The following is a 13456-nucleotide window of genomic DNA, read 5'->3' as shown; positions in this document are numbered from 1 at the left end:
GATGGAGACAAAGTATTTTCAAAAGACTTTTTCGAAAACCCCGTCGGGTGACACTTATGCCTGAGGGAGATGATGAGATGGGTAACCACTTGATGACGAAGTGGTGTACCGAGGCAAGTGTGTGTGTTGTTTTCGAAAACGGATTAGATTTGAGATTTGATGACTGTCCCAACCTTACATGCGCAACCACTCTACACTTATATGGGAAAGGGCATTATTGATTACCTAGGTCGATACTAGCTTTGAGCCCGCATTACTAGTGACGGGGGAGGGTTGGTGCTCTCTCTCGGGACGGGGTCGTGCTAGGTAGGGCGTCCATGACTGTCTTTATAGGGCACCGAATACACCGTTATGTCCCCTCTCGGATGTTACGATCTCGAGTGAGTCTCGCATGATGTACATCGTGAGGACACAGAACAACGAGTGGACTCCTTGTTAGTGTCGCCTAGGGAAAGGTAGTGATCGGGTGCTTACCCCGGGTACTTGAGGTATCGCGGGTCGTGGATGACACGGAAGTTCCCCGGATCTTGTGGGTAAAGTGTGCAACCTCTGCAGAGTGTAAAACTATTTGAATAGCCGTGTCCACGGTCAAGGACAGTTGGGCGGTGCTGCTTAAACTATGTCCAGAGTTTATAAACAAGTGTGTGTGTGTTTGGATAACTACTTGGGTCAAGTCAAAGGACTTGACGTGATTGAGATGGGTTGGTGCCCACTCTATTTATGTTGATACCTGTAACCTATCCTCATGGTTACTTGAATTCTCTTGATGCATGTCTTACAAGTTGTTGAACATGTCATTGCACTCAAAACCAGCTTTCTGCAAAAAATTACCTATATCATGTATTGTTACATCTTGGACCAAAACATGGGTTGCTTGCGCGTACATTCAAAGTACTCATTGGCTTGCCACTGGTTATTTAATTGACCAGGCATGGATGAACCAGAGTTCGAAGAAGAGTTCTTTGGAGACGAACAAGCAAACTAGGACGCTTTCCCAGTCAGAATGCCTGTAGGGTTAAGGCAGATGGCATGGGTCCAAGTTGTTATTGAAGATTTCCGCTGCGATGATACACTCAAGACTTGACCATAATGGTCCTACTTGTGTAAAACGGTATGTATGGATGCAAGACTCTTGTTATTCAGCTTCTGTGTGTTCAGTGAGCATTGATCTCTGGGATCACTGTACACGTGCATTCGGTGATCTCGACTTATGAGTCGGGGTCCCCACACACGGCTACATGGCTGGAAGAAAGGAATGGGTCCTTGATAGTGGATGTACCGATCACATGACCGGGGACAAAGATATGTTTTGTGAGGTTGCTGAAAATGACGGCCCTCGAAAGTATGTCACTTTTGGTGATAACTCAAAGGGTAAGGTGGTTGGCCTCAGTAAGGTGGCCATCTCACATGACAGCTCCATACAAAATGTTATGCTCGTTGAATCTCTTGTCTATAATCTACTTTCTATATCTAGACTAGCTGACTCTGGATTCAAGGTCCTATTCATCGAAGTAGATTGCCAAGTGTTTCAAAGGGATAATCATAAAATGGTCTTTATCGGCATACGTAGAGGTGATCTATACATTGTTGATTTCACTAAAAAGGCTCAACCTAGAACTTGCTTAATTGCTAAATCCTCCAAAGGCTAGTTTTGGCATAGACGGTTAGGTCATGTGGGCATGGGAAACCTTGACAAGCTTATTAAAGGTGATCATATCCTTGGTGTTAAAAATGTCATATTTGATAAGGATAGACTTTGCAGCGCTTGCCAAGAAGGAAAACAGGTTGGAGGAAGCCACCCCATGAAGAACATCATGACCACGAGGAGACCGCTCGAGCTACTTCACATGGATCTTTTCGGTCCCAACGCCTACAAGAGTCTTGGTGGTAATTCGTTGGGACTAGTCATTGTTGATGATTTTTCAAGATTTACGTGTGTGTTCTTTCTTGATGATAAATCGCAAGTTCAAAAGATCTTCAAAAACTTCGCTAGGAAGGCCCAAAATCAATTTGAAGTGAAGATCAAGAAGGTTCGCAGCAACAATGGAACGGAGTTCAAGAATGCCAATTTGGACACCTTTCTTGACGAAGAAGGGATCTCACATGATTTCTCGGCTACGTACACACCTCAACAAAATGGAGTTGTTGAGAGGAAGAACTGGAGGCTCATCGAAATGGCGAGAACGATGCTTGATGAGTACAAGAGGCCAAAACACTTTTGGGTAGAAGTGGTTGAGACAGCTTGTCATGCAACAAATCATCTATATCTTCACAAGCTACTCGGAAAGATGGCATACGATCTTCTCACTGGTAACAAACCCCATGTTGGATACTTTCGAGTATTCGTTTCAAAGTGTTACATTCTTAATAAGCATCGTCTTTCAAAATTTGCTCATAAGTCTCATGAAGGTTTCCTACTCCGTTATGTCTCAAACTCTCACACTTACCATGTCTACAACAATTTCACCCGAAAGGTTGAAGAGATGGTAGATGTGAAGTTTGATGAATCTAACGGCTCGCAAGTAGAGCAATTGCCAATTGATGTAGGTGACAAAGATCCTTCGGAAGCAATCCAAGACTTGTCTATAGGCAAGATTCGCCCAAGGGAGGTGAAGGAGAGTACCTCGCCCGTCCAAGTGGAAGCCTCAACTTCATGCCAATGTGAACCACGAGTTGACTTGGAGGCATCCACGAGTGGCACACATCAAGACGATGAGAACGAGGAAGTACAACAATATGAACCTCGATGACCTCCTTCTCTACCTCCACGGGAGAACAACAACGCCAACAACAACGAAGAAAGACAAGAGGAAGAACAAGACAATGAAGAGGATGTTCCACCCCGACCCAAACAAAACCTATCACGAGTTCGAGCGAGAATTTCAAGAGATCACCCCGTCGAACAAATCTTTGATGACATTCAAACTGGGAGAATTACTCGCTCAAAATCTCGTTTAGCTAACTTTTGTGAACATTTCTCATTCATTTCTAGCATTGAACCAATGAAGGTTGAAGAAGCATTAGAAGATCCGGATTGGATAAATGCCATGAACGAAGAGCTACACAAGTTTGAGAGGAACCAAGTGTGGACGTTGGTTGAGAAGCCCGGTGAGAAGCAAAATGTCATTGGAACCAAATGGGTGTTTCTAAACAAGCAAGATGAAGATAGACAAGTTGTACGCAGCAAATCTTGTCTCGTTGCTCAAGGCTACACTCAAGTTGAAGGTATGGACTATGGTGAGACTTATGCCCCCGTTGCTAGACTTGAGTCCATTTGCATCTTACTTCCTTATGCCAATCATCATGACATTACCTTATATCAAATGGACATCAACAGTGATTTTCTTAATGGTGAGATTGAGGAGGAAGTTTATGTTAAACAACTCCCCATCTTTGTTAATCCTAAGAAACCCAACCATGTTTACAAACTCCACAAAGCTCTTTATGGTCTTAAGCAAGCTCCTAGAGCTTGGTATAAATGCTTGACTAAGTTTCTTCTTGATAAAGGGTTTGAAATTGGCAATATTTGTTCTACACTCTTTACTAAAAGGGTTAATGGGAAATTATTTGTGTGCAAAATTTATGTTGCTGATATCATATTTGGATCAACTAACCCTCATTTTAGTGAAAAGTTTGGGAAGCTTATGCCAGTGAAGTTTGAGATGTCTATGATGAGTGAACTCAAGTTCTTTCTTGGTTTGCAAATCAAGGAAACTAAGGAGGGAACCTTTATATCTCAAACAAAGTATACCAAGGACTTATTCAAGAAGTTCAACATGCAAGCATGCAAAGGTATGAATACCCCCATGCCTACTAGTGGACATCTTGACTTGACGAAGGATGGTGAACCGGTTGACTAAAAGGTTTACCTCTCTATGATTGGTTCATTGTTATTACCCTATCTGCTCCCATTATCCCATGTCAGATTCAGGGGGAGAAAGACACCTAAGGGAAGAAAATCATTGGAATTCATTGCATATCTTTATTCTTGGGGACATATTAATAACCAAATAGAGTATCTAGTACTCCCACTCTACATGTCATCCCAATCTTGGTATTCTTGTGTTCTTTAGTTCTTGCTCTGTCTAAGTAGATGTTCTTGTGTTATCTAACCTTGTTTCCCAAGGTTCATCTTCTTCAAAGCTAGCTCAAGACCACAAGGTAAGTATATGCATCACACTCATGTGCATGAAGATCTCTTGCTGCGGTACATATTGTTTGCAAGAGATATTCATAAACATGATGGTACATTTCCACTATCTATATCATTTGCTCTGATGCATATAACCAAGACACAAGTAACCCATTGCTTGCTCTGACATGTTATGCATCCTCATACTGTTGTGATCCATCATCAGGTGATTGCATACGTGTAGGGGGAGTTAATGCATGTTGCATGTCTTGCCAAAGCTTTACTTGCTATTTCCGTATATCTTTATCTAAAGCCTTGATGTATGTTGTCATCAATTACCAAAAAGGGGGAGATTGAAAGCACAAGTTCTCCCTGGGTGATTTTGGTAATTTATGTCAACATATCTCTTGTCGGACTAATATTTCTACCTAGTGTATTTCAGATAAGTTCAACATTGGAGTGGCATGGACATGGACAAGATTATGTGGAACCCCTTCAAGATGCTAAGGACAAATTTTTTTCAAAAGCTCAAGACTCTACATTTTCATTTTAGTGATCCAAGATCACATTGAGTCCCTAAGAAAGCCAATACCATTAAAAGGGGATGAGGTGTTGCTTAATGGCTTGCTTGCTCAAAAAACTTAGTGATATGCTCGAAAACCCTCAGCCACTTTTTCATATCCACATATGTCCTAAAACCAAAAGTCAAACTTTGCCCCACCGATTTGATCTATTCGCTGCCACCGAGTTTCATCTAATTCAGCCACTGCCAAACCCTAATAAGTTCGGTCTCACCGATGGGATCTCGGTCTCACCGAGATGGGCTCAAAATTGGTAAAATTGATTCTACACTCTTTACTAAAAGGGTTAATGGGAAATTATTTGTGTGCCAAATTTATGTTGATGATATCATATTTGGATCAACTAACCCTCATTTTAGTGAGAAGTTTGGGAAGCCTATGTCGGTGAAGTTTGAGATGTCTATGATGATTGAACTCAAGTTCTTTCTTGATTTGCAAATCAAGGAAACTAAGGAGGGAACCTTTATCTCTCAAACATAGTATACCAAGGTCTTATTCAAGAAGTTCAACATGCAAGAATTCAAAGGTATGAATACCCCCATGCCTACTAGTGGACATCTTGACTTGACGAAGGATGGTGAACTGGTTGACTAAAAGGTTTACCACTCTATGATTTGTTCATTGTTATACCTATGTGCCTCCCGTCCCGATATCATGCTAAGTGTGTGCATGTGCACATGATATCAAGTGGCCCTGAAAGAGAGTCATCTTAAGGCTATGAAAAGGATAGTGAGATACTTAATACATACACCAAATTTTGGCATTTGGTATCCTAAGAGGTCTTCTTTCAATCTTGTTGGCTACTCCCATTCGGAATATGCTGGTGACAAGGTTGATAGAAATTCCACTTCAGGTACTTGTCAATTTCTTGGTAGATCTCTTCACTAGTAGAAAAGAGGGCTTTGGTTCAGGCCGGTCAGCCCATTAGTCCCGGTTCAGTCCAGAACCGGGACCCATGGGGGCATTGGTCCCGGTTCATGAGCCTAGGGGGCTAGCCGGGCCACATTGGCCATTGGTCCCGGTTCGTCTGGACCTTTTGGTCCCGGTTGGTGGCTTGAACCAGGACAACTGGCTACCCTTTAGTCCCGGTTCATGCCACGAACCGGGACCATTGATGTGCCTATATATACCCCTCTCCCGAGCAGAGCACTCCACTGCTCTGTTTTTCTCTGGCTGGGGAGGGGAGGGCTTTGTGGTGCTCTAGCTCACCTCCTATGCACTTGAGGTGTTCGATGAAATGCCCGAGCCACATTAGTTAAGCTTTCTCCTCTTGAAGCACGACCTCTGAACTCTATTTTTCCCGAGATTTGTCTAGGTTTATAGTAGCGGCCCATCACGACCTGTCCCCGTCTTCACTGTTGTCGATCGCCCGCGCCGATCTCGTCGCCGGCACCACCGTGGTGAGCCTCTTGTTCTTATCTTCTTTCTGGAAAAAAAATCTTGCTTTAGATAGATACTTGTCTAATTTTCTTACTATTTTATTGCTTGTTATTATATAGTGCGATGGTTTTGGTATCCACCCCCGTCGGCCCTCGTCAAGTCTATGTTTCGGATGTGGTATATATTATCTTTATAACTATTGCTTCATTTATTATTTATGAAAAATATGCCAACCAAGGTGACATAAATTTTATTTATCTACGAGGTATGTGAACCAGAAATTCCAACCGACCCTATTGTCGAGAGGTTACATTTAGATGAAGAAGAAAACAATTTCTTGAAGGAAAAAATAAAAAAAATTGAGGAGGAGAAGATGATATTGGAGTTGCGTGTTGCGGATGTCGTCGATGATCACAAGATCAAGATGGATGCAATGCGCTTGAAGATTACAAAGATTAGAAAATATGCCATTCATACCGAGGCTTGGTATCATTATGTCGTTGGATCAATTGTTACCTTGGTTGCGATTATGATCGCATTTGTTTTCGCATTGAAGTGTTTTACATAGTTTCAATGTATGGTTTAATTAATTTAGATGCTCTGGAGAGCTTTATGTTGTTAGATGACAACTATGTATGTATTTTGGTTTTAATGTGATGATGAACTTCTATTAATTTGATCACTTAATTATCTAGTCATGATGTTCTGTAATGGTTTTTGACACACTTAATTATATATAATGCATGCAGATGAACCGGCAAGGGATGTACGGTGACAGACACACCTCCAAGTACATTAAGGGCGTGCATGATTTTCTCGAAGTGGCTGAGGTAAGCAAGTAGAATGGTTTTATGTGTTGTCCATGCCCTAAATGTGGGAATACAAAGTCTTACTCTAACCGGAAAATCCTTTACACCCACCTGCTTTACAATGGTTTCATGCCACACTATAATGTTTGGACGAGGCACGGAGAAATAGGGGTTATGATGGAAGACGGCGAAGAAGAAGAGGACGATGAAAACTATGTGCCCCCTGAATATGGTGATGCTGCAACGGGGGAAGCTACTGAAGATCAAGAGGAACCAGATGATGTGCCCAATGATGCTGCAATGGGGGAAGCTACTGAAGATCAAGAGGAACCAGACGATGTGCCCGACGATGATGATCTCTGCTGGGTCATTGTCGATGCAAGGACGCAATGCGAAAGTCAAAAGGAGAAGCTGAAGTTCGATCACATGTTAGAGGACCACAAAAAAGGGTTGTACGCCAATTGCGAAGACGGCAACACAAAGCTCAGTACCATACTGGAATTGCTGCAGTGGAAGGCAGAGAATGCTATGCCTGGCAAAGGATTTGAGAAGCTACTGAAAATATTGAAGAAGAAGCTTCCAAAGGATAACGAATTGGCCGATAGTACATACGCAGTAAAGAAGGTCGTATGCCCTCTAGGATTGGAGGTGCAGAAGATACATGCATGCCCTAATGACTGCATCCTGTACCGCGGTGCGTACAAGGATCTGAACGCATGCCCGGTATGCGGTGCATTATGGTATAAGATTAGACGAGATGAACCTGGTGATGTTAACGGCGAACCCCCCAGGAAGAGGGTTCCTGCGAAGGTCATGTGGTATGCTCCTATAATACCATGGTTGAAATGTCTGTTCAGAAACAGAGAGCATGCCAAGTTGATGCGATGGCACAGTGAGGACCGTAAGAAAGACGGGAAGTTGAGAGCACCCGCTGACAGGTCGTAGTGGAGAAAAATCAAGAGAAAGTACTGGGATGAGTTTGCAAGTGACCCAAGGAATGTATGGTTTGCTTTAAGCGCGGATGGCATTAATCCTTTCGGGGAGCAGAGCAGCAATCACAGCACCTGGCATGTGACTCTTTGTATGTATAACCTTCCTCCTTGGATGTGCATGAAGCGGAAGTTCATTATGATGCCAGTTCTCATCCAAGGCCCTAAGCAACCCGACAACAACATTGATGTGTATCTAAGGCCATTAGTTGAAGAACTTTTACAGCTGTGGAATGGAAATGGTGTACGTACGTGGGATGAGCGCAAATATGAGGAATTTGACCTAAAGGCGTTGTTGTTCGTGACCATCAATGATTGGCCTGCTCTTAGTAACCTTTCAGGACAGACAAACAAGGGATACCATGCATGCACGCACTGTTTAGCTGACACCGAAAGTATATACCTGGGAAGCTGCAGGAAGAATGTGTACCTGGGCCATCATCGATTTCTTCCGACCAACCATCAATGTCGAAAGAAAGGCAAGCATTTCAAAGGCGAGGCAGATCACCGAAAGAAGCCCGCCATGCGTACCGGTGATCACGTACTTGCTATGATCAATGATTTACACGTAATCTTTGGAAAGGGTCCCGGCGGACTAGCTATTCCGAGTGATGCTGAGGGACACGCACCCATGTGGAAGAAGAAATCTATATTTTGGGACCTACCCTACTGGAAAGACCTAGAGGTCCGCTCTTCGATCGACGTGACGCACATGACGAAGAACCTTTGTGTGAACCTGCTAGGCTTCTTGGGTGTGTATGGGAAGACAAAAGATACAACTGAGGCACGGGAGGACCTGCAACATTCGCACGGAAAAGACACATGCCTCCAAAGCAGTATGAAGGTCCTACCAGCTACGCTCTTACCAAAGAAGAGAAGGAAATCTTCTTTGAATGCTTGCTTAGTATGAAGGTCCCGACTGGCTTCTCGTCGAATATAAAGGGAATAATAAATATGGCATAGAAAAAGTTTCACAACCTAAAGTCTCATGACTGCCACCTGATTATGACGCAACTGCTTCCGGTTGCATTGAGGGGGCTTCTACCGGAAAACGTCCGATTAGCCATTGTGAAGCTATGTGCATTCCTCAATGCAATATCTCAGAAGGTGATCAATCCGGAAATCATACCAAGGCTAAGGAGTGATGTGGCGCAATGTCTTGTAAGTTTCGAGATGGTGTTCCCACCATCCTTCTTCAATATCATGACGCACGTCCTAGTTCATCTAGTCGACGAGATTGTCATTCTGGGGCCCGTATTTCTACACAATATGTTCCCCTTTGAGAGGTTCATGGGAGTCCTAAATAAATATGTCTGTAACCGTGCTAGACCAGAAGGAAGCATCTCCATGGTCCATCAAACAGAGGTTGTCATTGAATTTTGTGTTGACTTCATTCCTGGCCTTAAGAATATAGGTCTCCCTAAATCGCGGTATGAGGGGAGACTGAGTGGAAAAGGCACGCTTCGAGGGGACTCAATAATATGCAGGGACAGATATTCTTGGTCTCAAGCACACTACACAGTTCTATAGAACTCTACCTTGGTGACCCAGTATGTCGATGAACACAAGAACAGTCTGCGCTCCAAACACCTGGAGCAATGCGACGACTGGATTACATGTTAACACATCAGGACTTTCAGCAGTTGGTTGGAAACACATCTCAGAGGTGACAAGACTGTTTGTGATGAGTTGTACTTGTTGTCCAGGGGACCATCTTTGACTGTATTGATTTACAAAGGATACGAGATAAATGGGAATACATTTTACACGATTGAACAAGATCAAAAGAGCACCAACCAAAACAGCGGTGTTCGCTTTGATGCGGCAACCGAGAGGGGAAAGGACACATATTATGGTTACATAGTGGACATATGGGAACTTGACTACAGACATGATTTTAAGGTCCCTTTATTTAAGTGCAAATGGGTCAATCTGTTAGGAGGTGGGGTACAAGTAGACCCACAATACAAAATGACAACAGTGGATCTGAAAAATCTTGGGTACACTGGCAAACCGTTCGTCCTAGCCAATGATGTGGCACAGGTTATCTATGTGAAGGACATGTCTACCAAACCGAGAAAAAGAAAATATAAGGAAGCGAATACATCATACGATGAGCCAAAGCGCCACATATTTCTTTCAGGAAAAAGGGACATTGTGGGAGTTTAGGGCAAGATAGACATGTCTGAAGATTATGAAATGTTTCATGAAATTTGTCCCTTCAAAGTCAAGGCTGACCCAAGCATCCTGATAAACGATGAAGATTATCCATCGTTACGGTGCAATAAGTAAATGACACAAGTGAAGAAAAAGTGAAGACTTTCTCCCGCAACTATTATGATGTTACCATGCCAACTTTGTAACATACGAGTATGATACCATTGTCCGTTTTGTACATGCACATGCTATGTGGGTGAAATTATGATACCATGCGAACTTTCAACTTTTTCAGAGTACATTTGCAATGCTTTAATGTCTTATGGTTTGGCCCTCGTAATAACATTAATCCGGGTTCGCTCCTTATCAACTATGTTCTCACCAAGAACACTCAAGAGGGCAGCCACGTGGGCCATTGGTCCCGGTTCGTCTAGACCTTTTGGTCCCGGTTCCACGCAAGAACCGGGACCAATGCGCCTCGCCCATGGCCCATGACCATTAGTCCCGGTTTGTGCCACAAACCGGGACTAAAGGGTTGGTCCTCGTTGCGGTTAGAGTTTAGTCCCACCTCGCCAACCGAAGGGTGCTCAGATCGTTTTATAAGGCCCTCCCTCTCTGTCTTGTTGAGCTCCTCTCAAAGTGAAAATAGATACCTTATATAGGGAATTTGACCTAAATTCATACTAAGTTTCTCTGAAATTCATAGAAATTTATTATGAATTTAGGTTGAATTTTCTCTATAGGTGCATATATGCTCATTTTTTTAGTAAAGTTAATCACAAACTTGTGATTCACACAAATTTCCAAGAATTCAAATTTTAACTATTCAAATTTGAAAACTAATGGCACTAACAGAAAGTTTATAATTTTTGTGACTTAAAAGAAAAATAATTAAACATAAACTTTAATAAAATAAATAAAAATAGCAACAATAAGTATTTTGTTGTAAGTAGAAACAAAATAAAATAAATAAAGCAACAAAGAAAACAAAAAAACAAAATAATTTTTCTAAAACTAATGGACTAACAGAAAGTTTATAATTTTGCTGACCTAAAAGCAAACAGAACTAAAAAATAAAGCAAAAAACAAAATAAAATAAATAATGCAAAAAACAAAACAAAAAAACTAGAAAAAAACTATTTTTATAATAAAGTTAATCACAAACTTGTGATTCACACAAATTTCAAAGAATTCAAATTTTAACTATTCAAATTTGAAAAGTAATGGCACTAACAGAAAGTTTATAATTTTTCTGACCTAAAAGCAAAAAGAATTAAAAAATAAAGCAAAAAACAAAATAAAATAAATAATGCAAAAACAAAACAAAAAAATGGAAAAAAACAAAAAAAAAACTGCCACCTATTGGGCCACCACGGCCTGATTACGACTAGAGATTAGGCCCGTAAGCCTGCATTTGAGAGGAGCCCCTCTCAACTAGTGAGGTGGGACTAAACTTTGGCCGCGACGCGGGCAGCGCAGGGGCCTTTGGTCCCGGTTGGTGGCACCAGCGGGGAGTAAAGGAGGGCATTGGTCCCGGTTCGTGGCACCGACCGGGACCAATGCCCTCCTTTAGTCCCGGTTGGTTCCACCAATCGGGACCAAAGGCCGCCGCTTCCCGCCCTTTGGGCTGCCGAAAACTGGCCTTTGGTCCCGGTTGGTGGCACCAACTGGGACTAAAGGGGGGCATTGGTCCCGGTTGGTGCCACGAACCGGGACCAATACTCTGTGTATATAAGCAGGACTTAGGAATTTTTCAGTTTCATCGACCATTTGCCCCCGACGACGTTGAGCTCATCGACGCCGCCAGGCTGCCCGTGCTCGCCGTCGCCGCCCGCTCCTCGTCGTTGTCGCCCTGCGCACTTGCCCCGATGGGTCGCCGCCTGCTCCTTGTCGTTGTCGCCCTGCCCCAACGTGTCTCCCCACCTCGAGTTCCCCTGCTCTGACGCGCGCGCCGCCTCGGCTCCCCGAGCCCCTGCCTCGTGCTCGCCGTCGCCGTCGCCCCGCGCCCTTGGCCCGATGGTTCGCCGCCCGGTCCTCGTCGTCGTCGCCCTGCCCCCAAGCATCGCCCCTCCTCGAGCTCCCCTGCTCCGACACACACGCCGCCCCGGTGCCCCGAGCCCCTGCCCGTCCTGCCCACGCGTGCCGGCGCCCTCGCCGCCCCTGTCGTCGCCATCGTCATTGGTAGCCGCCCCCGCTGTGAGCCGCCGTGCCGCCCCGGCTCTGTTTTTGTTCAAAATGTATAAAAAAATTGTTCAAAGCATGTTTTTGTTCATATGTGTATTAATGTTTTTTCCATATATGTAATTTTTCTGGTTGTAAAAGAGTTAGGAAAATTAAGAATATGCTAAACATATATGTCAAAAATGTTTTTTTTGTTCATAGAAAGTTTTTTTCATATATAGAAAGTTTTTATATATGACTATGGATATATATTCGATATATATGAGAAATGATGATCCATGGAAAAGTTTTATATATGCAAAAGTTACATTTTTAGAAAAGGCAACCTACCCCTCCCGCCGATATACCCCATGTCCCGATAAGTTCCATGGAAAAGTTTTATATATAGAAAATTTTGATATACCCTGTGTGCTGATAACTTCAATAAGAGGGGGGGGGTCGACCTACCCCCCTCCCCGATAACATTATTTTCCCATGTATGTATGTCGTTGTTGTCGATATAACCCCCTCCCGGATAACTCCGACTGTGATAACTTATACCACGGGAGCACCCCCCGGCCCTCTCGCTCAACCAAAACTCTCGAGGACACCCAAACCCTAGAAAAAACAATGTCGGTCTCCTACCCCTCCCGACGTGCCCCTACCCTTGAAGCGTTGCCGAGGCCACCCCAAACCCGGAATAAGCTTGGTCTACATTTGCCACTAATATATCCACCTGCTGTCATGTTTGTGTAATAATTGCCATGTTGTAATATTTTCAGAAACAATGGAGCACATACGAGACGAGGAAGCAGAAGATGTGTTGGGGGAAATAATCTTAGCAGGAGGTGATATCTTCTCGTATCTTAACGACAATGATTGTATGGAAGAACATGGTGAAGAAGCAGGCTACGGTGAACAAAGAATGGAGGAGGAAAGACATGATTATGATGGCTCTGGTGACCCAATGACGGTGCAAGAAGGAGACTATGATGATGGCTCCGGTGACCGAACCGAGTCCGGCCAGGTATATATATTAGTTAATCCTGTGCTGACTAGCTAATTGATGCATTCATTGTTTTGGTATATATGTACACATATTAATTAACTCTCGTCTTTCTTCTTTTTTCTAGCACTCTAGATCGAGCACAACTTTGGTAAAGAGACGAGGCCCAAAGAAAAAGTTGCGCTCGGATGAAAGGTTTGAGATCACAGCAATCGCACGCGATGGCCAAGCGATTGAACCCG

This window comes from Triticum dicoccoides, chromosome 6B, assembly GCF_002162155.2.
Source record: "Triticum dicoccoides isolate Atlit2015 ecotype Zavitan chromosome 6B, WEW_v2.0, whole genome shotgun sequence".
NCBI classification, from domain to species: domain Eukaryota; kingdom Viridiplantae; phylum Streptophyta; class Magnoliopsida; order Poales; family Poaceae; genus Triticum; species Triticum dicoccoides.
This window is presented reverse-complemented; position numbering follows the sequence as displayed.